Source organism: Halichoerus grypus, chromosome 6 (assembly GCF_964656455.1).
Source record: "Halichoerus grypus chromosome 6, mHalGry1.hap1.1, whole genome shotgun sequence".
NCBI classification, from domain to species: domain Eukaryota; kingdom Metazoa; phylum Chordata; class Mammalia; order Carnivora; family Phocidae; genus Halichoerus; species Halichoerus grypus.
The window spans coordinates 175,439,015-175,466,724 of NC_135717.1; the positions used below are offsets into that span (position 1 = coordinate 175,439,015).

General features: G+C 46.4%; 1 protein-coding gene across 8 annotated transcripts in view; it reads left to right on the forward strand.

The window, feature by feature from the left end:
- Window positions 1-347: 347 nt before the first annotated feature.
- PPARA (peroxisome proliferator activated receptor alpha) overlaps window positions 348-27,710 on the forward strand; it is a 61,516-nt gene continuing 34,153 nt past the window's right edge. For 3 of the 8 annotated variants that reach the window (XR_013449380.1, XM_078076740.1, XM_078076746.1), the window contains exons 1-2: window positions 348-476; window positions 1,435-1,579. The gene's annotated coding sequence lies outside the window, so the exon portion shown is untranslated. Of the gene's footprint in view, window positions 477-523; window positions 1,175-1,387; window positions 1,580-11,709; window positions 12,414-27,710 lie in introns of those variants that run through there. The other 5 variants (XM_078076743.1, XM_078076742.1, XM_078076744.1 and 2 more) reach the window with 5 other exon arrangements.

The window sequence follows — 27,710 nt, forward strand, 5'->3', positions numbered from 1 at the left end:
GCTGTCCCACCGTGGCTCTCCACCCGCCCGCCCGGTGACCTCCGCAGTCCCTCCGCCTCTCCGGCCTCGGTTTCCCCCCCGGTGCAGCAGCAGCCGGGCACGAGGTGGGAGCCTCCGAGGCCGCGGCCCCGCCCCCGGCCCCGCGGGCAGCCAATCGGGCGCCGCCGCCAGGGGGGTGTGTCCCGCCCGGGGCCAGGCCAGGGGCCCGGGGCGGGGCGGGGCTTCCGGCGGCCACCCGCGCGAGCCGCCCGCGCAGCCGGGCCGGGGCGGGGGGCAGAGGGGCGGCGCGTGCCGCGGGGGGCGCGGCTGGCACGGGCGCGGGGAGGCGGCGCCGGGGCATGGGCAGGGGACGCGGCGGCCCCACGGCGGGGGCAGCGGGCGGCGGGGGCGGAGGCGGCGGCAGCTAGCGCCCTGCCCGGCGCTGCCTCCCTCGGCGCGCTCGCCCGGCGGACCCGCAGGCGGCGGACCGGCCCCAGGTGCCCAGGGGCGGGCGGGCGCTCGCGGGGGTCCGGGAGCCGGGCCTCCACTTCTCGGGACCCGGAGCGGCGGCGGCCAGGGGAGGGGCCGGGCGGCGCATGCGCGGGACCCGGGGGCGCGGGCCGAGCGCGCTGGGTCTGGTGCGGGGGATCCCCGGGCCCAGGGGGTCGCCCCCTGCTCGGCCTCCTTCCGGGTCCACAGGCTGTCCCCCGGAGGGAAGGCCCAGCGGGCTGGGGCCTGGGGCGCGCCCTTCCCTCGGCCCGGGCGATTCGGGGCGTCACCGACGGGGGGGCGTTTCCCGAGACCACTGGGGATCCCCGAGGCTGGGAGCCGGAGGCCCGGACAGACGGACCCCCGGGGCTGCGCGCCCGGCGGCTGCGGTCGGACGGGAGAAACTCGCCCGCGGAGCCGCTTTGAGGAACCGCCGCACTTTGCGCCCGAGCGCAGCGGGCCGCCCGGCCGAGCCCAGGGCAGCGGCGCCGCGCTTCTCCCCAGCCCGGCTCTGCGGGTCCCGCGCGCGGCGTCCGCGCCCGGGTCTCCCCGCGTCCTGGCTGCGCGGGCCCGGGGGGCACAGGGCGGTGCCGGCGGCGCTCCGGGAGCCGGGTTCTGCCCTCACGCCCACCCCAGACCGACAGTTCTGCGTGCCAGTGTTTTCCTCGCCTTTTTAAGTTTAAAGGAGGGACGGCGTGCCCCAAATGTCAGTGTCAAACGTCTTTCTAAGAAAAGTCCGCGGCTGTGTGATGTGTCGGATTTTGCGGGTTGCTCTGGGCCCTTAGGGGCTGCGCGGCCACCCCCACCCCAGCTACCCCTCCTCAAACCGGGAGCCCCCTCCTCTCTCGGGGCCGCTTGGGAAAGGGTGCGCTGGGCGGGAGCGGGGCGGGGGGCCCGGCAGGGCAGGGGGGCACCGGGTTTTCCATTCCTGCTGAAGTAGGGTCACGGTGACTTTCCTCTTCCAAGGTGGTGGAGAGTTGGGGAGAATCCAGAGGACATACCGTAATCATTTCCTCCTTTACCTTCTTACTGCCAAGGCTGCAGGGAAGGGCCCTGCCTCCGCGAGGAACCGTTGGTGGTGAGACCAGCTCGGAAGTAAGACGTTGCACAGGTAAATAGAAGGTTTGATTTCGCTCCTTTTTCCAGACTGAAATATTTTTTAAGTGTTTACTTCTGTTGCCCTACAAACTAGCCATTTGGGGTGAGTTATTACTTTGTGGTGCAAAGTTAGGTGTATGTTCAGTGCTTTGAAAGTCAGATGAATGTGGCTACTGCTAAGTGGCGGGTTCTTGTCTCGGTTTCACTGAGAGATTCATCCCTTTATAGGGGCTCCGTTCCGTGGAGTATAAATCTGGACAGCTGAACTGTGAGAAATGTCATTCTTTGACAGACACTGAAGTTGCAGGTGACAAGTGCAGAGTGGCATGAATGAAGGTTCTTGCTGTTTCCATGCTGATTTGAATATCAAGCAGATAGCTTGCCGGTGTAGTAGGTCAGGTCTGGAACTGTCATTACCCAGGACAGGGACAGTCTGGAGAAGTGGCTGGATGGGAGAGGTCCCTGTCACCCAGGGGCCAGATGGGGGGACGAGACACTTCTGGACAACTTTGAGACAAAAGCAAATTAACTGACGGTAGAGAAAATGTGTTTTCTCTCTTTTCTCAGATCTTAGACATATAGTGAGAGACATCCCATAATCACAAAATAGTTTGTACTAGCTCATGCCTATCAGACTTGCAAACAGATTTTTAAGCATTGTGTGTGTAAGAGAGAGAATGAGAGAGAGCGGAGAAAAGGCGTGTTTCTTCCATAGAAGTCACTTTGTAATCGGCTTCTGCTTCGTTGACTATTGGGTAATGAAAAATCTTGCCATGTGAAATAAATGTGTTTCTGCTTCGTTGTAAATGTCTATGTAATATTCCATTGTGTCTAGGTAAAGTCATCATTTAGCCAGTCCCTTAATGTGTGTTTGTGTATGGGTGTGTGTGTGTGTGTGTGTGTGTGTGTGTATACACACATATATATGCATATATAAATGTGTATTATATATATATATTATTTATTCATTTTGCAACTATTTGCTGAGTAGCTGCTAAAGGCTAAGGAGCTCAGTATGGAGCAAGACAACTATGGATCTGCTTGTGAAGCTGATTTTTGTACCAGAAAACAAAAAAGAAAGTTGGAGATTGTCCTCCTCATCCTAAAAGGTGGAATTAGAGTATAGAGAGGGAAACTGTTTTTGCCAAAACATCTTGCTGTTTCATGATTGATAGCCAACACTCTTTTTCTTGTGTGCTATGAGCATCTGTGTTTGTATGACAAATATTCTTTAAGTAATCTTTAAAAAAAAAAATCAACTGTTTCTTGGCTTAGTGTAAACAGATTTTAAACACCCCCAATTCTCTCTTCTCCTTTTCCTCTCCCGCATCCCTGCACGTATTCCTTTTGTTTTTTTTTTTTTTTAAAGATTTTATTTATTTATTTGAGAGAGAGAGAATGAGACAGAGAGAGCATGAGAGGGGGGAGGATCAGAGGGAGAAGCAGGATGCAGGACTCGATCCCGGGACTCCAGTATCATGACCTGAGCCGAAGGCAGTTGCTTAACCAACTGAGCCACCCAGGCGCCCCCCTGCAGGTATTCTTAAAGGAAAATAGCATAAGTGTCTCACCTTCCAAGTGGCTGGTGTTCCTGTTGAACATTTGTACTAATTTTGTTGCACTGCTCTGAGACAGGATGTGACCTGTATGATTTCTGCTGGTTTTGAATTTAAGGACCCCTGTTTTTATCTCTGGTTTTGGTGGCTTAATATTGAGTCAGTCAGTCTTTCCCATGTTCCATGGATATTCCAAAGAAAGGCATAGTTTCTGTGTGCAGGGTAGACGTTTGCTGTATCTGTCACTTCAGCCTTATTAGGGACACGGAACAAGTAAGCTCACCTCCAAGGCCAGGTCATGTGGGTAGGGAGAATGAGGCAGTGAACTTTAATTTCCAAGTTGGTGTGAAGATAGTTTTAAAGTAAGAACCAAGGAGGAAAAGCCCTAGAAGCCCCAGTGGACTGTATGTGAAAGACCTTGTTTCTTCTTCCAAGGATTCCTAACGCTGACATGCCGTGAGCTTCTAATGGAAAGGGGCACATGCATGTGATTTTCCGACTGGTTCTGCGGATAATCAGACGTGACCTAGTCTGACAGTTTCCGTGATCGGGAGGTGTGTTTGTTCCTTGCCTCTGGAGTATTAAATTACATAGAATCTCATCGTTGTGATAGTGTGGTGTCTGGAAGAGTTTCTGCACTCCGAAAAGTGAAGAATTTAGTCCCTGCTGGGTCAGCCCTGTTAGAATTATTTTTGTGGTTGAGCTGCCTTTGTTTTGAGGTCAGCGCGTAGTGTAAGAAAAAACATTTGGCCATGTCGATTTGCGTTGGAAGCAGCTCGCTACGGTGGAAATGCATTGGGTCATTAAGCTCAAGACTTGGTTTCTTGTCCATTGGCTGCGGCCTGCCAGGCCCGGGGTCTTCCTCTCTAGACAGCTCTACTGCTCTCTTCTCATCGGAAAATCCCGTTTCACTTCTCTGAGGGCTTGGGAAGCTCAAAAGTGGCGGCGTATGTGAAGACTCCTTGTACAATATGAAAACGTGTGCATAGCCCAAGGGGTGTCTTAGAAGGAAGCAGTCTCACCCTGGCCTCGGCTTTTCAGTGGGCCACAGCTGATCCCTATGTTATTTTTGCTCTGGTCATTTTATGAATTTTCAAAGGCTCTCAGAAAGCAACAAGCACCCCCATACCTACAAATTTTGTCCCCTGATTTTGAATACATAAACAAGAGACCTGCACCTGTCACGAGTGTTTCGTGCTTTCTCTGAATGCGGATGTGCCCCTCCCATTGTGGTGCTCGTATTATTGTGCGTCGGCCCTTATTCCACACTACTGGAGCCCGGGGAGGCTGTCCCTCATCCTTGGAGGGTGAAGGCCTCCCGGACTTAGGCCGGGCTTTGCTGGGCTGTGGCTAGGCGCTGCCCTGCATCCCGATTTCTCGTTGGCCTGACTTTCCCCCCGGGGGTCTGACTTGCTGAGAGCAGTGTATGTCCATTCATGTCTGCCCTGCCGGTCTTACATCCCGAGTAGGTCCTTGCAAATGCTCATTGTACAAAGCAATTAGCAGAATTCAATCTGGCAAGGATTGATTGGTGGGCCTCTGTTTTCTACCTGCCGCCAGTGTGGGTGGGAGCTGGCTTAGCAGTGCAGACAGCAGGCCTGCCCGTCACGCCCCCTTGGCGTGTTGCGGCTTCCCTCCCACCTGGGATGGCCAGGCGGCGCTCTCCGCCACGGGACAGGGGAGTTGCTGCATCCAGCGGGACCCGCTGTGCAGTGCCCATGGCATCCACATCATAAAGGCCGTAGTTGTAGTCAGAATGATTCCGACCATGATCGTCACTAGGTTTGGGGCATATTATGTATCAGATGGACTTTTTATGAGCTGGCTTGAGAATCTAATTAAATAGAATGCTCTTTCTTTCTGCAAGATCATGGATTCAGATTCCAAACAACTGGCTCCTCAGGAAAGGGGTATCTTTACCCCGGTGTGAGTTCGGGAGCGCTTATCTCTGCAAGGCAGGGGTCCAGAGGACACTCCAGGTGTGGGGGTGAGATAGGCGCAGGGGGCAGTTAGAGAAAGTGCCGGCTACGTGTCTCTATGTTGCAGGAAGCTGCCCTCACCTGACTGCTCCGGCTTTGCTCTATTTTAAGAGATTTGTAAATAAAGAGGAGTGAGGGTTTCTAGTCCAATGTCCTCGCTTTATACTTTTAGCTTAGAGAACACAAGTAAACCTTTAGGAAAGCATCACTTTGAATAGTCAAAGTTCGGAAAGCAAATGCAGAATGACGAATCGCCTCAAAGATTATGAAGCTTTGTATGAATCGTTCGAAATTATAATACAGTTAAGTGAACAGCATGTTGTAGTTCCTTTTTTTTTTTTTTTTTCCATTTTTACGAGTGAGTGAGGCCCCAAGCTTTCTTACAGCCATTTGTAACTGAACGAGTCTGCGGTTATGTGATAACCACACTAAGGTGACAAATTGCCAAGCTCCAGTAAAAGGGACCCAGTTATGTAGAGGTTGACATGTGGGTATGTCCTTTCTGAAATAGAAGTTAGTCGTCAGCCCGACGTGACTACTTAAATGCAGATTTATAATTAAGCAACATGGCTTGTAAAAGGATGAATCTGCAATCAAATCTTGATTGTCTGCAAGCCTGTTTCTCCTATTACCTGGGTGCTAAATGGGATATGTTTTGGCCAGAAGAATTTTTAATAGCCTCTCCGGCAGCTTTTATTATCGGACAGGTTGACTAGGCTGCCAACATGCAAGGCACATTCCCCCTTTCTAGGATCATGAGGACATCTGATAAATTCGACAGTCTCCTTTTGGCTCATTTTATGGGACAGCTTGATAACTGGGCCAGAGTCTTATCCATTCGCTGTGCCCTCACTTTCCATTTCTGGTTTTTTCTCTGCGTATCGGGGGTGGGAATAACGCGAATGATGTTTAAAAGGAAAATTGTTCCGAGAGGTGTGAAATCTGGTTGAAAGCGGAGCATTTGAACGGCTCGTGCCGTCCTCGGATGTCCGGATCTGCGGGGGGAAGACTCTGCTGGCCCGTGATGATTGCCCCCTTTCTCCACTTGGAAGACGTCCCCGCCTCTGTCACTGTCACAGTCCTGGCAGGGACCTCCCTCCCACGCCTGCAGGGTTCCCCAGTCCCAAGTGCACAAAGGCTCAGGAAAACACCTCCTTCCCTCCTCTCCTTAGAAGCACCCACATGTGGAGAGAGTTTTCCAGAAAGGAGGACATTCTGTTGTTGCAGTTGTCAAAGCCGGAAGGTAAACCTAATCCGGTCTACTCAGCCAGGAGTCCCGAGAGCTAAGGAACAAGTTGAGCCGGGCAAGGATGCTGCCAGCCCAGGCTTCGTGGGGAGCAACACCCCAAGGAGAAGGCTTTGAACAATGAGAGGCATGAGGAGAAAGGTATCGAGTGTTTAGAAGCGGTTGAAGCTGGTGTTCCTTGAGAGGAGAAGACCAGCATACGTGGGGTTAAAGAGCTTGTGTGTGAGGCCGGTGGAAATGCTGGTGCCCTGGTGTCCGGAGCATCAGGCGCAGAGAAAGGAGGCTCTGGACGCGGGGACAGGGCATGGAGAAGGGGCAGGGGTCGGGGAGAGCCTATAAAGGCCACCCCAGAGAGGAAGGTCACAGTTCCCGGCTGGGGTGACAGTGGGAAGGTTCCAGCGGGACACTTTCTGTGAAGGGCAGTAGTCATTCTCTCAAAGCTCCGGGCTCCGTGTGGGAAGACAGGGGACAGAGTACATAGCAGGATGTCAATATAAGAAGAGGAAAAGGTGGTCTTTTGATTTCACCCCGGAGACTGAAAATGATCGACCTTCTTCTGCTCCGTTCTCTTGACTTAGATGAATCTAACAAAGTTGGCTTTTAGCGTCGAGGTCAGAAGGCTAGATGGAGGTGAATATTTAACCACATTCAAGGACAGCTGCTAATCTTTAGTACTCACAGGGCACAAGACAATAAAGAAGCAAGATTCTGGAAGGAAAACGATAGCCAGGAAGGCAGACACGTCTGTGGCTCATTCACGGCCCGACCACGGAAGACAGAAGCCCGGAGGCCCACACTGACCGTGCATTCGCAGGTGGGCCTTCCGAGCCGCGTGAGTCCTCCTCTAGAAGGTATTTGGGAAGGATGCCCGGCCAGTTATGACATCAGGACTGGCACGGTCTCCGAGAACGAGAGCTCTGAAGGACAAGAGCAAGAATCCAAACTTAGGGCTCGGTGAAGGAATTGCTTTTCAGAGATGAAAAGTGACATCCTGGCCGGAGGTGTTGGCACGTCCTCTGCCTGTCGTCGGAAGACCGCTTCGGCTGTCACCTGTGCACAGCCGCAGCCGCATTGCCAAGGGACCAGGGACGCAGACGCCCACTTTCCGGTCCGGGGCCCTCGGCACCCCTCTCCCACCGTCCCCAGGTCCAGCCGGCTTGCGTGACCTCAGGCCCGACGTCCCCCGGCCTCCTGACCTCACCCTGAGCCGCCCGGAGACTCCCGCTGAGAGTGGCCAGCCCTCCCTCCCGGCCCAGGACGTGGCCTCAGGCTGGGGCTCTGGACGCAGGACCAGCTTGGGTCCTGCCCCGCAGCTCTGGGCCTCACATGGGCCCTTCTGGCCCGCACCTCGGTCTTCTGTCGACACGTGGGGCGGATACCAGTGCTTTCCAAGGGTGCTCATACCTGCCAGATAGTGAGAACTCTGTAGATGTTTCTTGGCTTCTTTTCACCGTCGGGCTTCACACTGACTCATCCAGCCTTCTTCATCAGCTTCCCTGTGAGCAGGAAGTCACGGCTCTCCTCTCGGGAGCTGACATTCTTCCTGCACCACCAGTTTGTCTCATGTGCCCAGCTCCCTCCCTCCTGCCTGGGACACTCCATTACCCCCACCCCAGCCCCTACCTCGCCCCCAGAGCCTCTACCCTGCAGCCCCAGGCTTGAAGCTACCCTCTTAGGGGAGCCTCTCTGAATTCCCTGCCCCACCTGGACCTCCCTGATGCAAGCTCTTACGACGCCCCGGTGCTTTTCCTGATGAAGGTTGCTCTCCCCGTGAGGCGCGGACCCCAGAAGCCCGGAGCCAGAGTGGCCTTGCTCACCGGCGGCTCAGCCTCGGGCCATGCGACCGGGTCATGAGCTGCAGCTGCTGTGGGGCCACCCTCCCGTGGAGAGTCCCTCAAGGCTCAGCCAAGTGCCCCCTCCTCCATCACGGCTTCCCGGACCCTCCCCCAGACCGGATGCAAGATTTTGTCCCTCAGGCAGTTGGAAAGTTCTCTGATTCGACAGATTCCGGCTGCACCACAGCAGTTTGCCGAATGCCTCCATCGTTTACTTCCGAGCTCGTGCATTTATTCACCAAATATTTACTGAGTGCCTACTTGTGCCAAGCAGTGTTCTAGGTGCGGGGGAAGCCGTGGAAAGCCAACGGGCACGGTTACCTGCCCTCACAAAGCACTGGGTTTGCATGAGGAGTAGGGCTCCCAGGCAAAGAGGGGACGCAGGTCCCAAAGCACATAATGTCAGAGTTTTAACAGTGATCTGAATGGGTGGCTCAATAAATATTTGTCTTTAAAATTCAGAACTTCCTTTCACTCGAAGGAAGTAAGTCAGGAAGGAGGCAAGAGTGAACAAAAATTATCCGAGAGATTTCAGAACCCGTTTTAGTTCTTCTGATTATTATCTCGAAGGCATTAAGTGCTCAGTTGAAATCCTTTTGACCCACTTAGTTCAGCAGAATTTAAATCTTAGGTGAATATTAAATCTAACCGTGCATCTAATGACCTAAATGCAGGAAGCACTGTTCGCTTAGTTACGGGGTCTGCCTTCTCTTTGTCGCCGACACTTCCAGCGTTAAAAGCAGACAAGCCCTCCAAGCAGCGAGCCTGTCTTAATCATATAAGCATGGTAATTGCTCCCCAAAAGGCAAACTTGGTGGGACAGGAGCTGGATTCTGTGCCGTTAGCTTGACCCCATTTGGCTTGATAGCAGTGAATGAGGCATATTATTCCATAGGCAAATGCCAGCCCCTTTCCTCGGATTACAGATGATGTATGATGTCGAGGCCGTCGAGGACTAGGAGGTCTCTGGCTCTGTGGCTGTGGCAGTGGGGACGGAGGCAGCTGTATCCTGCCCGGGGCTGTCAAGAGCAGGTGGGAGCAGGGCTGGCCCCCGGGAGTGCCTGGGAGATCATCCTGGCTGCCTTCCTCCGTGGGCATGATGATGTATTGGGCTGGCTTCCAGAACCCATTTTACCAGACTTCCCTCTTTCTGTTAGGCTCCCTACAAATCAGGCGACAGAGATGGGTTTGAGGTCGGGGTTTTTTCTCAAGTATGGTTTACTGAGGTATACTTTACATACCATACAATTCACCTGTTCAGATGGACAAGCCATCTACGGTCCCTGTTCCCTCGCTGGCAGTCAGCCGGAGGTGGTTCTTGGCTTCGAGAGGCAGCCCCCAACCCTTCGCTCGTGGCCCCTTCATGTTCAAAGTCAGCATCATGGGTTGAGTCATCCTCACACTCTGAATCTCTCAGACCTCCCCTTCTGCCTCCCTGTAGGCAGAGAGCGTTCCCTCTGCTTGTAAGGGCTCAGGAGACTCCACCAGGCCCAGCTGGGTAACCCAGGCTAACCTCCTCTGCCAGGGTCTGGGCCTGTGTCCGTCTCCTCGAGCTGCTGTAACAAAGCAGCATGATCAACAGCCGTGTGTTTCCCCGCAGTTCTGGGGGCCAGAAGTCTGACATCAATGTGTGGGCAGGGCTGTGCCCCCCGGAGACTCTGGGTGGAACCCTTCCTTCCTTCGCTTACCTTGTGGCGATGGCTGTCAAGCCTGGCATTCTCTGGCTTGTAGATACATCAGTCCAGTGTCTGCCTCTGTCATCACATGGTGGTCTCCGTGTGTGTGTGTCTGTGTCCAGATGTCCCCCCCCTTTTTTCTTATAAGGACACCATTTGTATTGGATTAAGGGCCCACCCCACTCCCATATGACCTCATCATAACTACAGCTGCACAGACCCCTTTTCCAATCAGGTCACATTCTGAAGTACTGAGGTAGGACATGGACATATCTTTTGGCAGGGGGGACACAAGTCAACCCATCGCAGTACCCTCAATCACATCCGCAGAGCCCCCTCTGCCATGCAAGATCACCTAGGCTCCAAGATTGGGGCATGGAAATCTTTAGGGACCATTATTTGGCACCACACCATGACTCCGTGTTCGTGGAATTCACTGTGTCTCCTGTTCATACTCAAATGTGAGTGACCTGCTTAGTGTCTGGCTCCGTCGATGAAAGACATCTAGAATATCAAAGATAAAAGGCTGGGCCCCGAGTTGCTGGTGCATGAGGCAGTCAGGGTAGGGGAGGTCGCGTAGACACCAGCGGGGAGAACTGTGTAACACCACAGTGCTAGCAGCAGAGTATGGTGACTTCCTTCTTTCCCTCCATCAGGCTGAGGCCAGGGGCAAAGCTCCAGAGCGTGTGAGCGGTGGAGTGTGCTGGAGTATCGGGAGGTGCTGGTCCCATGGGACTCTCCCAGCTCTGTGTCCCTGTTTACAGGAAGGAAGGACATCCTAATTGTGCTTCTTCCCCATATGGGACGGTCTTCTCTTACCCCATATTTGTAACTGTAGCCCCTTCCGCCTGCCTTGTTGCCATCCAACAGAGGACATGCTCCCTTGATTTCTCATCCACCTCCCCTCCCTAGAATGGGGAGCTGCAGCTGCTGGGGGGCCATCCTCCCATGGAGATCCCCACAGGGGCAGGGATATCTGTCTCTCTTCTTCACTCCCGTACCCTCAGTGGCTAGAACATGGCCCAGCATAGAAGGCTCCTAAAAATATCTGTGGAATGAACAAAGCCTCCCTCTCTACTTAATAATCTATGCCCTCGTGCTTGTTTAAAAGATGAGTTTTTCTGTTCTAAAATTTTATTGGCATTTTATTAGAAAGATGTTATGTGAGTAAGATTGCCTGAATATGAAGAAAACCTTAAGGAAATGTAGTCATATGCCAGTCTATGGAGTTTATTTAAGGGTACAGAAATACTCTGGAGCTCTGGAAATAAAAAAGAGAAAAACAGCTATTTCAAACTGCGGAGCTGATATTCACAACTATTAAGTGGTCTGAAAATGTTGAGATGGGGGCTCCATTTTTGATAATGGCTTAGTAGTTTGAAAGCCAACTCAAAAAGGTGGATGAAATCTTTAAATGTTTGCCATGGCATTGGAGAACTCACCAGGTGGTGAACAATTGTCAGGCTGAGGTCTAGAGAGGATGGGCACTTGACCTTCAGGTCATTTTGTCCCTGGTGTGTTGGCCAATTTATGGATGAAGCAATAAAAAAGCTAAATAGCACATCTCTATGGCTGAGAGTAAAAACTTGGGATATAAAACCTGTAAGAAGGGAAGATCCTGGGAAACAGCCCAAACTTTGGGTTGGGACCCAAAAAGCTGCCCTCTAGGAAAACAGGTGACCTGGAAATCGATGAGCTTGCTCACGAACTGAGCCCAGTTCTAATTAATCTCAGTCCTGGAGGCTGGATGCAGGTGGTCCCAGATTGCCAGGATCCTGGCAGACAGCTGCAGGAACAGAGCATCATCCTAGGCCTCTGTTTCTAGGAACAAGTTCTCAGATATAGTCAGGTCTCACTGTGCAGTTCCATATGCAGGAATCCCAATGATCACAGTTAAATACCACCAGCGTCCCCACAACACAGCTCAGGTGTCCACGACCAGGTACCAGAACTAAGTCGGGGCGGGAAGTCCGCAAATCACTATACAAATAACAGATGTATATAAGGATCAGTGACCAATCCCAGCTCGCCTTTCAAAGTCGGTCTGTGATTGGCCCTGCACGGCTGTCATTCAGTTCACGCACAGCCCGCCCCCTTGCCTCCCAGCCGCAGACCCACTCGGCAATGTTTTTCTAGCACCAGACAGGTGCAACAGGGAAAAAGGTACAGCAAATAAATGAAAGGCGGTAACGCCGCAGTGAGATGAGAATCGAACATACATGGAGTTACAGGAAAAACAGCCGGCGGTGCGGTTGCTGCCAATCGGAGACTCTGGATGGGCAGCCAGAGGCATGTGGTAAAAGTGACTTAACCGCATAAACGAGGACCGCGGTGGTGACGGAAGGATGGAGAGGTCCCAGACGAGGTGATCCTAGCGGAACACTTCACATTAGAGGAGGTCTCCCAGATACTGCACGACATTGAACGTGAAATAAACGTTGGAAGACACTCCAAACTTAGGAGTTTGACAATGTACGAAAGCCCAGAAAAGATGCTCTCTCCAAACCGTGAGTTATACAATAAGAGGAAGGCAAGTACGGTTGACGCTACTTGTGGTAAGTTTTTTACAAGGAAATGAAACACTGGGATTTCGGTGTTTCTAATGTTTTAAGTTACAGTGTACTAAATGCATATTAGTTTTACTATATATTTTTTTGTTCCCCTGTTCATTTATAAGTGATAATAAGAGAGTTTTTAATGTTTTGCCAAAAACTTTTAAAGGGCATGGTAATTTTCACCAGTGATTGGTGAAATCACTTTGCACAATTTCTGCCCATATGATCCTTGTCATGGTCAGGCACGACCGCACAGAACGGCACACGACAAAACCAACCGAGCATCTGAGAAGACCTCATGAACTGCAGGGATGATAGATGATAGAAACAGACCCACGAGACGCTAAATATTAGGCTTATGAGATACAAACTTTAAAATAGCCTGCTTAGCCTATTCAAGAAGATAAATAACGAGGATGGGAATTTTGGTAGACACTAGAAATTATATATTTAGAAAGGACATTGATTTGAAAAATACCCAAGTAGAAATTATAAAAGTAAAAGATACAAAAACTGAAATGATGTCCCCTGTAGATAAATATAACAGCAGAGTAGACACAAGTGTTGGGAGAATTGTGGAATTAAAGATAGGTCAGAAAATAATATCTAAAACGAAGCACAAAGAGACAAAAGGACAGAATACAAATATATTGAGAATTCTGTTGTATGTATAATTGGGATCCTAGGAGGACAAGAAAGAGAGAATGGAGCAGAAGCAATATTTGCAGTGATAGGGACTGGAGTCTCTCTAACACTGATGAAAGCCATCAAGTCACAAATTCAAGAATCCTACAGAACTACAGGCAAAATGAAAGACAAAACAAATAAAATCCCTATTGAGACACACTGTAGTGCAACGGCTAAAAAACAAAGACAGAGAGATCATCTTAAAAGAAGGTAGAGGTTAAAAACAACCAAAAAAGACATTACTTTCAAAGGAATAACAAGCCAGAGATCATTTCTCAACCAAATTCTCAGATTTCTCAACCAAAAACAGAGATAATTTTCTCAGCCAGAAGACAATGAAAAGACGTCTTCACACCTCGCTCCCTCCCTAAAAAAAAAAAAAAGAAAAATCATAAACCTGAAAGAAGTCACATCAAAAGACTCCATACTGTATGATCCCAACCATGTGACATTCTGAAAAAGGCAAAACTACGGAGGCATAAAAGGATCAGTGGTTGGCAGGGGCTGGGGGGAGGGAGGGCTGAATAGGCAAAGTATAGAGGATTTTTAGGCAATGAAACTCTAATAGTGATACATGTCATTGTACATTTGTCAAAATGCATAGAATGTACAATAACAAAAGTGAACCCTAATGTAAACCATTGACTTTAGTTAACAATAGTATATTGATATTGGCTCAGCAATGGTAACAAAGTACCAGGATGTTACTAACAGGAAAACTATTTAGGGTGTGTCTGTGTATTACGGAAACTCTTTGTACTTTCCACTCAATTTTTATGTCAACCCAAAACCACTTGAAATAATAAAATCTATTAATTGAAGGTTAAATTTAAAATGTATATATCGTATACCTAAGAATAAATCTAAAAAAGGTATGCAAGACCTCTCACTCAAAAAACCAATGACATTAAAAATTAGACATAGCCCGAATGAATAAGTGGTTATACCATGTTCATGGAGGAGACGTGCAGTATTGGAAAGGCATTGGTTCTCTTTGGAGAGGCTTCATGTGCCATGCAGGGGCACCACTATCTGAAACCAAGCATGTGCGCATCTTGCAGGTATCAGCTGAACAGTGTGGACTCTCAGAACTGGTCACAGACCGTTTGAATGGTCCTGAGGCCCCCAAATGCACCCCCTCCCAGGATGTCTTAGGGTGCACTTCAGGAACTTTACAGCACAAATTTCCATTTTTTTCTTAAACAGATCGATCTTGTTCCCTTAGCATCCTTGTCACCAGGAGTTGCATTCTTCTTGTTTCTTTAGAAAAGCTCCACACCAAGCCTTTGCCCTGTAGACACTGGTGGTGTTCCTTTCATAGGCTTGTTACTTAAAATGATTTGAGGGTTTTGTTTTGTTGTTTTTTTGGTAAGCAAGGGAACGGTGTTCATAATTTAGTGCCAATGTTAGATTCATTCAGTCAATATTTATTGAACACTTGCTTGTATAGCAGAGGGCGGTGGCAGAGGTGAACTCTGCCTTAGGTTACAGATCATTTGGGCAGGAAGGCACTAGTCAGCCCCTGGGATGTGAGCTGTGGGGGTGGAGAGGGTGGGTCTGGGAAGGCTTTTGGGAAGAATTGGTATTGGAGCTTCCCTTAAAATGTGTGGGAATGGGAGGCATTCCAGGCAAAGAAATAGGATAAAGTATAGAAGCTGGTCAACATGAGTTGAGTCTGGCAAATGATGAGCAGTTTATTTTGGCCAGAATACAGGGTTTGCAGAGGGAAGTGAAGACAAGATTGATTCCTCAAGATCAAATATTTGGGATGCCTGGGTGGCTCAGTCGGTTAAGCGTCTGCCTTCAGCTCAGGTCATGATCCCCGGGTCCTGGGATCGAGTCCCGCATCGGGTTTCTTGCTCAGTGGGGAGCCTGCTTCTCCCTCTGCTTATGCTCTCTCTCTCTTTCTGACAAATAAAATCTTAAAAAAAAAAAAGATCAAATATTTACTCAGCTCCTTCTTCGTGTCAGGCATGGGTTTAAGCACTGGGGATATATGAGCAACCAAACACCCACAAAATCCCCTTGCTCCTAGAGCTGGCACTCCAGCAGGGACAGACAGGTGATAAGCATAGTGACCAAGTACGTGGCTTGGTGTGCTAGAGGATGCTAAGTGTAGGGGGAAACACGTGTGGAGCAGGTGAGTGGGTCAGGAGCACCAGGGAGGGTGGCCAGGGGCGTCCTGGCAAGAAGGTGGCGTTTGAGGAAGGACTGGACGGTGAGGGTGGCTGGGCAGACACCAGAATGGGAAGCGTCCTGGCAGAGTGGGAGGAGGAGCACGAGGAGGTGTGACTGTGGAGGAATGTCATGAAGAGGAGGAAGAGGATGTGAGGTCCCAGACCAGAGGTGGCAGCAGGTCACTGTGGAGATCTTGCGGGTATGGTAAGGTTATATACTCTATGTGAAAACAGCCACGGGGGAGGGGACCGCTGAGTGGGGGTGTGGTACACTTTGATTTAGCTGTTAGAGGCTCCCTCTTGCTGTCACCAGGGACCACAGACTGAAGCTGCAGGCGGGTCCTGAGGCTGACAGGGCTTCCAGAGGGCCTGGGGGCATGCGGCTGGGGCCAGCAAGGTGGCATGGAGGAGAGACCTGCACCTCTCACGGGGCAGGGAAACCCCGACTTTAGGTCTAGCCCGGCCTCTGAGTAGCCATGTGCCCTTGGACGATGCTTATCCTTGGGCTGTGTCCTTACTGCAAAAGCAGGTATTTGGAACTGGGGGTGGTATGATCAGCACTGTCCTCGAGGTCGCGCTTGGCAGTGAGATCCTGTGAGAGGCAGACAAGTGGCGAGGGGGCCCTTTGGGAGGCTGTTGCAGGAGTCCCGGCGGAGGGAGTGGTGTCCTGCGCTGGGCTGGAGATTGGGTGCAAATGACTTAAGAAGAACACAGTCTTTCAAAACAACAAACAAAGCAGACAGGCCAAAGGACCCTAAGCTGGAATTTTGTGCAGACGTAGAAGACCAAGGTTACATCAGGGTGCGCTGGGTACAAGGCATGGTGACAGCTGTCCCTGGCCTCAGATGTGCCCTCTTGGTGGCAGGGTGGCCGCGCCGAGCCTTCTGCAGATAAAGCATCGTTGCTCTGACAGGTTCCTCCACCCGGCGCAAGCACAGAAATCAGTTACCCCAGAAACAGGACAGTCCCCCGCTTCAGGTCCCCAGCGCTGGGTCTTTTTTTTTTTTTTTTAAAGATTTTATTTATTTTTCAACAGAGAGAGAAAGACAGTGAGAGAGGGAACACAAGCAGGGGGAGAGGGAGGGGAAGAAGCAGGCTTCCCGCAGAGCAGGGAGCCCGATCCGGGGCTCGATCCCAGGACCCTGGGATCATGACCTGAGCCGAAGGCAGATGCTTAACGACTGAGCCACCCGGGCGCCCCCCGTCGCTGGGTCTTATGAGTCAACCCTTTAGGTCTCCCCTTTCTCTGATTTTCATGCAGAGCTTTACTTTAGAGCAGAAAATTCCATCCCCCCCCAAACAGATTGCTCCTGTCCCCTTGGCATTCTCGCCTCAGTGAGTTGCATTCTCCTCGTTCCTTGAGGAACGCGTTCGCTCTGCACTGAAGAAGGCCCTCGGGTTACGGTTCCAGAGGTTCTGGTGCTAAATGTTTGAATTAGGTCCAGCCGCTTCCCATCAGCGTGAGGTGGAGTCCGTTTGTGCTCCCTTCGCTCCCTTCTTATTTGGGAATATACAGAATAATTACGTTTTCGGCCTTCTGTGTTATGGTGACTGTAGCTCTGGGAACCTCTGGCTCCAAGTGGGAAAGCCTTGCGAGCCCTTCCGGCCGGCACCCTGACGAAGCTGAAGGCGTGGGGGCTGCGGGAGAGGCCGGAGCCCCTGGAAGGTCCCAGCCCCGGGAGGGGGCTTCCTCCTGCGAGGTCTCCCCGCGGAGACCCACCGAGAGTAGGTGTTTAGTGCTACAGGCGGGTGTTCACGCCGTTTCTACCTTCTGTTTGAAAACAGGAGGAGAGAGGGAACTGTATTTTTATGACACTACAAAAAGCTGCGGAGGGGCTTCAGATTAAAACGAAATGACACAAAGCGCTGAACCGACCCCAGACCGGATCGTGTCCCGGAGGGAAAAACGCTCTCCAGGGCGTCGTCGGGCCAAGTGACAAAACTGGACCATGAATCCGAGGTTAAAGTACCGCATCGCTGTTGAATGTGCCGCAGTCGGGCAGTGCCCTGCGGTACGAGAGAACATCCTCACTCCCCCGACCGCACCCCGCACCCAGTGCTGAGGGAGACGGGCCGCGCCTCACACCCCTGCACACGCGGGTGCGCACACGCGCTCTGGGGCTCCCTCCGCGCAGACAAGGCGCAGGGCCGCGCAGCTGGGTCGAGTGACCATAAGGGGATACAGGTGAAGGGTGTACGGTGTTCTTTGGGCTGGGTTTTTTGTTTTGTTTTGTTTGTGTAGGTGCAACTTTTCTGCAAGTGAAGTTACTTCCAAATACAAAGTTAAAAAGCACACAAACACAAAACATGGTATCCACGTTACGTATCCCAGCTGCACTTACTGCCACATTGGGATTCTGAGAGCTACAGATCAGAAAATATGAGCTCTAGCTCACATCTTCTTAAAGTAATCACTCTTAATTTACCTCCCTTTTAGTACTTTCTTAAAATGAAAAAAAAACAAACAACTTCTGAGATAATCGGAGATTCCCATATAGTTGTACGAAATAATACAAAGAGAGCCTCGGTACCCTTTACCCAGTTTCCTCTTGCAAAACAATAGTGCAGTGGGCCAGTCAGGATATCAGTGGGGATATTAGCATCAGTACAGACAAGATAAAGAATGCCTTCGCCACCCAGTGATCCCTCACGCTGGTACAGCCGCACGGAGCCCGCCCACCCCCGCCTCTTCTGTGTCTCTGGCCATCTCTCCTCCATTTCTATCACTTTGTCATTTCAAGAATGTACACAGAGCACACTGTTAGCACTGTGTATAGTGCATCCTGGGGTGTGTAACCTGGGGCTGGCTTTCTCACTCAGCAGTTCCCATGAGATTCATCCACGTCGTTGGGTTTCAGTCCTTTTTATTGCTATGGCATGTTCCAGGGTACGGTGGCACCATCCACCCACAGAAGGACATCTGGGCAGTTCGCGGTTATGAGTTATTATGCATAAAGCTGCTGTGACCATTCATGTTCAGGGCTTCTGTTTTCGTTTGGAATAGCTCTGTTGAGATGCATACAACGCCGGCTTGAGTGTACCAAAAAATCCATGGTTTTTATTCTACTTAAAGGGTTGTACAACCATTTACCACAATCTAATTTTAGAACATTTTCATCACCCCTGAGAGGAACCACATCCCCATCAGCAATCATTCCCTGTTTCCTCCATCCGTGCCCCTTCCAGCCCTGGGCAACTACAGATCCACTTTCTGTCTCTATACTTTGCATATCCTGGGCATTTCACAGAAAAAGGATCCTATAATGTGGTCCTTTATGACTGGCTTTTTCCATGTAGCATAGTATTTTCAAGGGTCATTCATATAATACCATCAGTCATACCTCATTTCTTTTTATTGCCAAAAGTACTATATACATATGTAGGACATTGTGTACAGTACCTTTTATTTATCCAACAATCAGGTGGTGGACATTTGGATAGTTTTCACTTGTGGGCTGTGATGAATGATGCTGTCATGAACACTTTAGATACAAGTTTTTGTGTCCATGTAGGTCTTCATTTTCCTCGAAGTGGAATTGCTGGGTCACATGGTAACTCTGTGTTTAACTTTCTTGAGGAACTGCCAGTGTTTTCCAAGCAGCCACATCATTTTACAGTCTCACTAGTAATGTATGAGAATTCTGACTTCTCCGTTCTTCACCAAGACTTGTGATTGTCTTGTTGATTAGAGCTGTCCTAGCGGGTGTGGAGCGCTCTCTCACCATTGTTTTGATTTGCATCTCCCTAATGATCAATGACGTCAAGCATCTTTTCATGGGTCTACTGGCCGTTTGTACATCTTCTTTGGAGAAATGTCTATTCAGATCCTTTGCCCATTTTTAAGTTGGGATATTTGTCTTTTTATTGTTGAGTTGCAAGTGTTCTTTGTGTGTTCTGGATGCAAGTGTCTTATCAGATATATGATTTACAAATCTATTTTCCCATTTGGTGAGTTGTCTTCATGTTCTTCCTGGTGGTGTTTATAGCACAAAAATTTCAAGTCTTGATATCAAGCTGATTTTTTTTTCTTTTGCCACTTGTACTTCTGGTTTTTGTGTGACAAAAGTTTTTGTTTCACTGGGATAAGTGCCCGGGGGTGCAATTGCTGGGTCATATGGTAGCTATATGTTTAGTTTAATAAGAAATTGACCAGGGGCGACTAGGCAGCTCAGTTGTTTTAAGCATCTGCCTTCGGCTCAGGTCATGATCCCAGGGTCCTGGGATCAAGCCCCGCATTGGGCTCCCTGCTCGGCGGGAAGCCTGCTTCTCCCTCACCACCCGCCCCCCACCCTCCCGCTTGTGTTCCTGCTCTTGCTATCTCTCTCTGTCAAATAGATAAATAGATAAATAGATAAATAAATAAATAATCTTTAAAAAAAGAAATTGGCCAGTTGTTTTCCAAAGTGGTTGTACCCTTATATGTTCCCACCAGCAATGTCTGAGTGATCCTGTTTGTCTGCATCCTTACCAGCATTTGGTGTTGGTGCTATTTTTTATTTTAGCCATTCTGATAGGTCTGCATAGATATCTCATTGTGGTTTTCATCTGCATATCCCTAGTGGCTAATGATGCGAAGCATCTTTTCATATGCTTGCTTTGTCATCTGTACATCCTCTTTGGTAAAATGTCTTTTCCTGTCTTTTACCCATTTTCTAGTTGGATTTTTGGCTTTTTATTGTTCAGTTTTGAAAGTTCTTTATATATTCAGGATACTTGTTCTTTGTCAGATATGTGATTTGCAAATATTTTCTTAATGTACTTGTCTTCTAGGCTCTTCATAGAGTCTTTTACAGACCAAACATTTTCCATTTTTATGAGGACCAATTTATCAATTTCTTTAGAGATCATGCTTCTGGTATCAAGCCATAGATCAACTTTTTAGTCAGCCGTAGATCCAGAAAATTTTCTGCTGTGTCTTTTTGAAAAGTTTTATGATTTTATATTCTACATTTAAGTCCATGATCCACTTTGAGTTAATTCTTGTGGGAGACTTAGGTTGTGAGACTTAGGTTGAAAATCTTTTTCTTTTCTCTTTTTTCATGGATGTCTACTTAAAAGGCTGTCATTCCTCTCCTGAATTTTTTTTTTTTTAATTTTTGTCAGAAGTCAATTGGGGGGTATATTTGTGTGGGTCTATTTCAGGGTTTTCTAGTCTGTTCCCTTGGTCTATGTGTCTATCCCTCCACCAGTACCATGCTGTCCCGATTACAGACTTGATTACTTAATATTAAGTAGAGTCATGTCTCACACCTTATACTTCTTTTTCATGATTATCTTAGCCTTACCTAGGGCATGTGCCTTTCCATCTAAATTTAAGAGTAAACCTGTCTATGTCTACAAAATATTTTGCTGGGATTTTGATAGAATTATATTAAACCCTTAATTTGGTGAGCATTAACATCTTTATTGTGTTGAGTCTCCCATTTCATGAATGTGGCATGTTTCTTCTTTATTTAGGTCTTCTTTGATGTTTTTCATCAACATTTTGTAATTTTCAGTATACAGATCCTGTATATGTTTTGTTAAGCTTATACCTAAGTGTTTTATTTTCTTTGGAGTGGCATTGTTTTTAATTTTCACTTCTGCATGTTTATTGTTACTAGATAGAAATATAATTTATTTTTATATGTTGATCTTGCAATCTTGAAGAACTCACTTTAAAGTTCCAAGAGGTTTTTCATAGGTACCTGGGGGATTTTCTACCTAGACAATTATGTCATCAGCAGATAGGAACTGTTTTATTTCTTCCTTTCATTTCATATGCCTTTTATTTCCTTTTCTTGCCTTATTACAGTGGCTGGAACCTCCAGCACTATGTTGAACAAGTGTAGTGAGAGTGGACATCCTTGCCTTGTTCCTAGTCTTAGGGGAAAAGCATTTAGCTTCCATCATTAAGTAAGCTGTTGGGTTTTTGTAGATATTCTTTATCAAGTTGAAATAGGTCTTCTCTATTCCAAACTTACTGAGAATTTTTTATGATTTTTTAGATTTTATAAAATATGTTTTCTGCATTAGTTAATATGATCATATGATTTTTCTTCTTTAGTCTGCTGATATGGTGGATTACAATGAGTGATTTTCAAATGTTAAACCAGCCTTGCATACCTGGAATAAATCTCACTTGATCATTGTGTATAATTCTTTCTATGTATTTTGGGATTTGGTTTGCTAATATTTTCTTGATAATTTTTATGTCCAAGATCACAGACAATATTGGTCTATAGTTTTTTGTCTGTTGCTGTTGTTGTACTGATTTTGCTCATTTTGGTATCAGAGTAATACTTGCTTCATGAAAATGAATTTTCTCCTCTATTTTTTGGAAGAGATTGTAGGAAATTGATGTGGTGTTAATTCTTTTTAAAATGGTTGACAGAGGGGTGCTTAGTGGCTGGCTTAGTAGACTAAGTAGACAGAGGTGGCTGGCTTAGTCAGTAGAGCATGCAACTCTTTTTTTTTTTTTTTAAGATTTTATTTATTTGACAGAGAGAGACACAGTGAGAGAGGGAACACGAGCAGGGGGAGGGGGAGAGGGAGAAGCAGGCCTCCCGCTGAGCAGGGAGCCCGATGCGGGGCTCGATCCCAGGACCCTGGGATCATGATCTGAGCCGAAGGCAGATGCTCAACGACTGAGCCACCCAGGCGCCCCAAGCATGCAACTCTTGACCTTGGGGTTGTAAGTTCGAGCCCCACATTGGGTGTGAAGATTACTTAAAAATCCTTTTTTTTTTTTTTTTTAAGATTTATTTATTTGAGAGAGAGAGATAGAGAGAACGAGTGAGGGGAGGGACAGAGGGAAAGGGAGATAATCCTCAAGCAGACTCCACAATGAGCACAGAGCCCGATTTGGGGCCTAATCCCAGGACCCTGAGATCATGACCTGAGCTGAAACCAAGAGTTGGACACTTAACCAACTGAGCCACCCAAGTGTCCCAAAAATAAAATCTTTTTAAAAAAAAAGAATGTTTGACAGGGGCGCCTGGGTGGCTCAGATGGTTGGGCGTCTGCCTTTGGCTCAGGTCATGATCCCAGGGTCCTGGGATCGAGTTCCACATCAGGCTCCCTGCTGGGTGGGAAGTGTGCTTCTCTCTCTGCCTCTGCCTCTCTCTCTCTCTCTATGACTCTCATAAATAAATAAATAAAACATTAAAAATAAATAAAAATAAAAATAAATGTTTGACAGAATTTTCTAGTAAAACCAGCTGGGCCTGGAAATTTCTTTCTCAGGGTTTTTTTCAAATCACAAATTCAATTCTAAAATGGTTATAGAGCTATCGAGATTGTCTATTTCATTTTGGTTACATTTTGGTAGTTTGTAGTTTTCAAGGAATTGATCCGTTTCTTCCAAGTTGTCAGTTTTATGAGCCTAATGTTATTTATAGTAGTTTCTTATTAACCTTTTACTTGTTGCAGGGTCTGTAATGATATCCTGTTTCATTTCTGATATCAGTGATTGTGTCTGGTCTTTTGATTTTTGTCAGTCTTTCTAGGGGTTTATCAATTTTATTGATTTTTTTTTTCAAAGAATCAGCCTTTTGTTTCATTGCTTTTCTCTGTGGTTTCCCTGATTTCAATCTCTTTGACTGCTGCTCTTACCTTTATTATGTTCTTCCTTCTGCTTGCTTTGCATTTATTTTGCTATTATTTTTTCTAGTTTCTTGAGGTACAGACTTAGATTATTGATTTTAGGCCTTTCAGCTTCTCTGTTGTAAGCATTTAATGTTATAAATTGCCCTCACAGCACTGCTTTCACTTCATCTTACATATTTTGATTTTTTTCTTTCTCATTCAGTTCTATGTATTTTTAAGTTTCCTTTGTGACTTTCTCTTGACCCATAGATTACTCAGAAGTGTATTGATTAATTTTTAAATATTTAGAGATTTTCATATTATCTTTGTTATTAACTTCTACTTTGACTCCATGGTGATTAGAAAATACACACCATAAGCTTTCAATTCTTTGGAATTTGTTGAAGTTCGTTTAATAGTCCAGGATATGATCTGTCTTGGTGAGTGTTCCATGGATGCTTAAAAAAAAATTGTATTCTGCTGTTGTTGGATGGAGTGTTATATTTATGTCAGTTAGAGCCTACTGGTCAGTTGTGTTCTTCAGATCTGTAACCTTGCTGGCTTTCTCTCTAGCAGTCCTATTAGTTGCTAAGAGGGAGGTTGGAGCCCCTGCTCTAATATGGAGGCATCTGTTTCTCCTGCCAGCCCTACAAGTTTTTGCTTCACATATTTTCAGGTTTGCCTGTTTGGTACATACATATTTAGGATTGTCATAACTTCCTAGTGGATGAATCATTTTATCGTTTCGTGATCCCTTTAGTACATTTTTAAAAAATCTGTTTAATAGCCTGTTAGTGTTCTGCCTTCCCTATTTATTCAGCATTTGTTAATCTTAACATTGTGTCAGAGTGACAACAATATTGTATGTGAAATTTTGAAAATACTATGCAAGATTCAAAATGACTTCTGAACAATCTTAAGTATTCTTTTTTTTTTAATATTTTATTTATTTATTTGACACAGAGAGACACAGCAAGAGAGGGAACACAGCAGGGGGAGTGGGAGAGGGAGAAGCAGGCTTCCTGCTGAGCAGGGAGCCCGATGCGGGGCTCGATCCTAGGACCCTGGGATCACGACCTGAGCCAAAGGCAGACGCTTAATGACTGAGCCACCCAGGTGCCCCAATCTTAAGTATTCTTGAGAAATAGGATTTTTAGGTAGAGCTCAGTGTTGAGTCTAAGCAGGGATTTGAGTATGTGTGAGGAGAAGGAGATGTTCCAGAATCTTGAGAGCTATATCAGGACCTCAAGTATATCCAGGAGATATGTCAGAATCATGGGTACATACCCAAGGAGGTATAGCAGAATCTCAGGTATAGACCCAAGGAGGCTTAGCAGGATCTCTGAGGAGGGGGTGGATTGTAAAATTATAGTCTAATAATTAATTTACTTAAAAACTTAAAACAATATTAAAAGAGGATATGAGATATTTCTATGTATCAGAAGGGGACATGGATTTTTTAAAATGGAGAAATACTGGCTGTGGCCGTATAACCAACTCATTCTATGAGGGTAAAAATGATTGGCTCCATTGCCCAAAATGGAATAACAGAAACTGATTTACCCTCCTGCCCGAGACAACCAAAGATCCAGACAAATCATATGAAGCAGTGTTTTTCAAGACATGGACTCAGGCAATGAATTGTACTGATGTGAGTGGAAAACAGCCAGGGTGGGAGGTGTGACTCAAGAGCCGACAGGCAATGACAAGGGAGGAGGAACACTCCTTAGGTGAGGAGGTGAAGCCGCGAGTCCAGAGAGACTGAAATGTCTAGAGTTCCCGGGCAAAGTGCCAGAGGAGAAAGCTGTACGTCGAGAGAACCCCACAGATCTGCTGAGGTGAGGATCAGGGCGTGCATGTGAGCAGAACTGCTGGAGGCCAGGGAAAGAACCACACGCGAGGATGAGAGGGAACAGTGCCCAGCACTCACACTGGGCCAGGAACAGTGCCCGGTGCTCACATGGGGCCAGGAACAGAGCCTGTTTCACCTGCCAGTCTGGAAAACCTCATACTTCAAAGGGAATTGGATAGGGTATTCAGAAGGATCTTGTCTCGATAGTGGGGAACAATTACACTAGAGTACATACTGCTGTGGGTCTGCCTAACAAGGCTCAAAAATCAGATACAAAAGTATCAAGCTTTGTCCAAGTAACTTAACGGCATCTTAAAATAAAGCTCGAGGATATTTATAGGAATATAAACTGTGCAGCACTGAACTAACTAAAATCAAAATACCTGACATCAGGGTACCTGGGTGGCTCAGTCGTTAAGCGTCTGCCTTCAGCTCGGGTCATGATCCCAGGGTCCTGGGATCGAGCCCCGCATCGGGCTTCCTGCTCAGCAGGAAGCCTGCTTCTCCCTCTCCCACTCCCCCTGCTTGTGTTCCCCCTCTTGCTGTGTCTATCTCTGTCAAATAAATAAAATCTTAAAAAAAAAAAAAAATACCGACATCTAATCAAAGATTACTAGATATCCAAAGAAACTGGAAAGGAGGACCCATAATCAGGGGAAAAATATCAATGAATTGAAATCTATCCAGAACTGAAAAAGATATTAGATTTACCAAGAAGTACATTAAAATGGTTATTATGACTGTATTTTAAGTATTCAAAAAGTTAAGTAGATATAACAAAAGATATAAATTGAACTTCTACACTGAAAACTACAGTATCTGAGATTAAAAATACACCAAGTAGGATTAGACGCAGAGTAGACATTGCAAAAGAAAAGATTTGTGAACTTGAAGGCATAGCAATAGAAAATAAAATGACACACACAGAGAAAAAAGAATTTAAAAAGATGAAAACAGCATCAGTGAACAGTAGAACAGCAGCTTAATATATGTATAATTGGAGACCCTGGAAAAAAGTGGGGGACAGAAAAAATATTTGAAAAACAATGGGGTCAATTCATTGGAATGATTTAACAATCCTAAAAGTTTATGCATCTAATAACAGCGCTTTAAAATACATGAAGCAAAAACTGATAGAACTGCAAGGAGAAACAGACAAATATGTAGGTATAGTCAGAGATCATTCATAGAACAAATATAGAGGATATCAGCAAAGATATAGAAGATTTGAGCAATACCAACTGGATCTAATTGACATTTATCTATAGAGCATTCCACCCAACAACAGCAGAATAGACACGATTTTCAAACACATGAAGAACATTTACCAAGATACATCATATTCTGGGCCATAACACAAGTTTCAATAAATTTAAATAAATTCAAGTCATACAAAGTAGATTCTCTGACTGTAATGGAATTAAGTTAGAAATCAGTAACATAAACATGATTGGGAAATCAAGAAGTATTTGGGAACTGACACACTTCCCAATAATCCATGGGTTGATAAAGAAATCAAAAAAGAAATTAGAAAGTACTTTGGACTGAATGAAAATAAAACAACATATGGAAATTTGTGGGATACTGCTGTAGCAGTTCTTAAGTGGAAATTTATAACACTAAACACCTATATTAGAAAAGAAGGAAGGACTCAAACAATGACCTTAAGAAACTAGGAAAAGAAAATTAAATCCAATGTAAGCAGAAAAAAGGGAGTAATAAAGATCCAAGTGGAAATCGATGAATAGAAAACCAAAACACAATGGAGAAAATCAATGAAACACAAAACTGGTTCTTTGAGAAGATAAATAAAATTGATAAAATTGATAAACCTCTAGCCTGGCTGATCCAGAAAAGGAAGAAAAGTCACGGACCAATATCTGGACCAAGGGAGGCAACATCACCACAGCTTCTACAGATATCAGAAGGATAACAAGAGAATATTATAAACAACTTTATGCCAGTACATTTGACAACTCTGATGAAAAGGACAAATTACTTCCAGAACTGAACTCAGGAAGAAATAGATCACCTGACAAGCCCTACATCTATTAAATAAATATAATTTGTACTTAAAAACCCTCCCCTGAAGAAACTCTGGGCTCAGATGGCTTCACTGGTAGATTCGACCAAATATCTAAGGAATAAATAATACAAAATCTACACAAAAATCTTCCAGAAAATCAAAGAGGTGGAAGTACTTTGCAGCTCATTCTAGAAGGCCAGCATTATCTGATACCAAAACCAGACAAAGGCATTACAAGTAAAGAAAACTAAAGCCTAATATCCCTTATGAACATAGATGCAAAAGTTCCAAACAAAATTTTAGGACAGTGAATTCAACAATATATAAAAAGAATGTTATATGATAGCCAAGTGGGGTTCAGCCCAGGAATGCAAGGATGGTTTGACAGTAAAAAAAAAAAATCATGTAATTCACCATTTTAACAGAATGAAAAAAAAAAACTCTATAATTATTTAATAGATGCAGAAAACATATTTGATAAAATTCCACAATTGTTACTAATAAAACAACTGATTTTTTGTACAAAGGTACAAAGGCAATACTGTCCAGAAATCTTATGTTGAGACTATCTTTTCAACAAATTGTGCCAGCATAATTGGCTATCTATATGCCCCAAATGAACTTTGATCCATACCATTTTTGTATATGAACCCAAAGTAGATTATAGTTCTAAATGTAAAATCTAAAACTCTAAAATTTCTAAAATAAGCACAGGAGAAAATCTTCATAACCTTGGGTTAGGCAAAGATTTTGTAAATATGACACCAATAACACAATCTGTAAAAGAAAAATTGATAAATTGGACTTTATTGGAATGAACCTTTTGCTCTTCAGAGGACAGTTTTAGGAGAATGAAAACACAAATTATAGACTGAGAAAAAAAATCTTTGTAAAGCATAAACCTGATAAGGGACTTATATCCAGAATACAGGAAAAAAACAAAAAACAAAAACAAAAAAAAACTCTGAAAATTCACCTACAAGAAAATA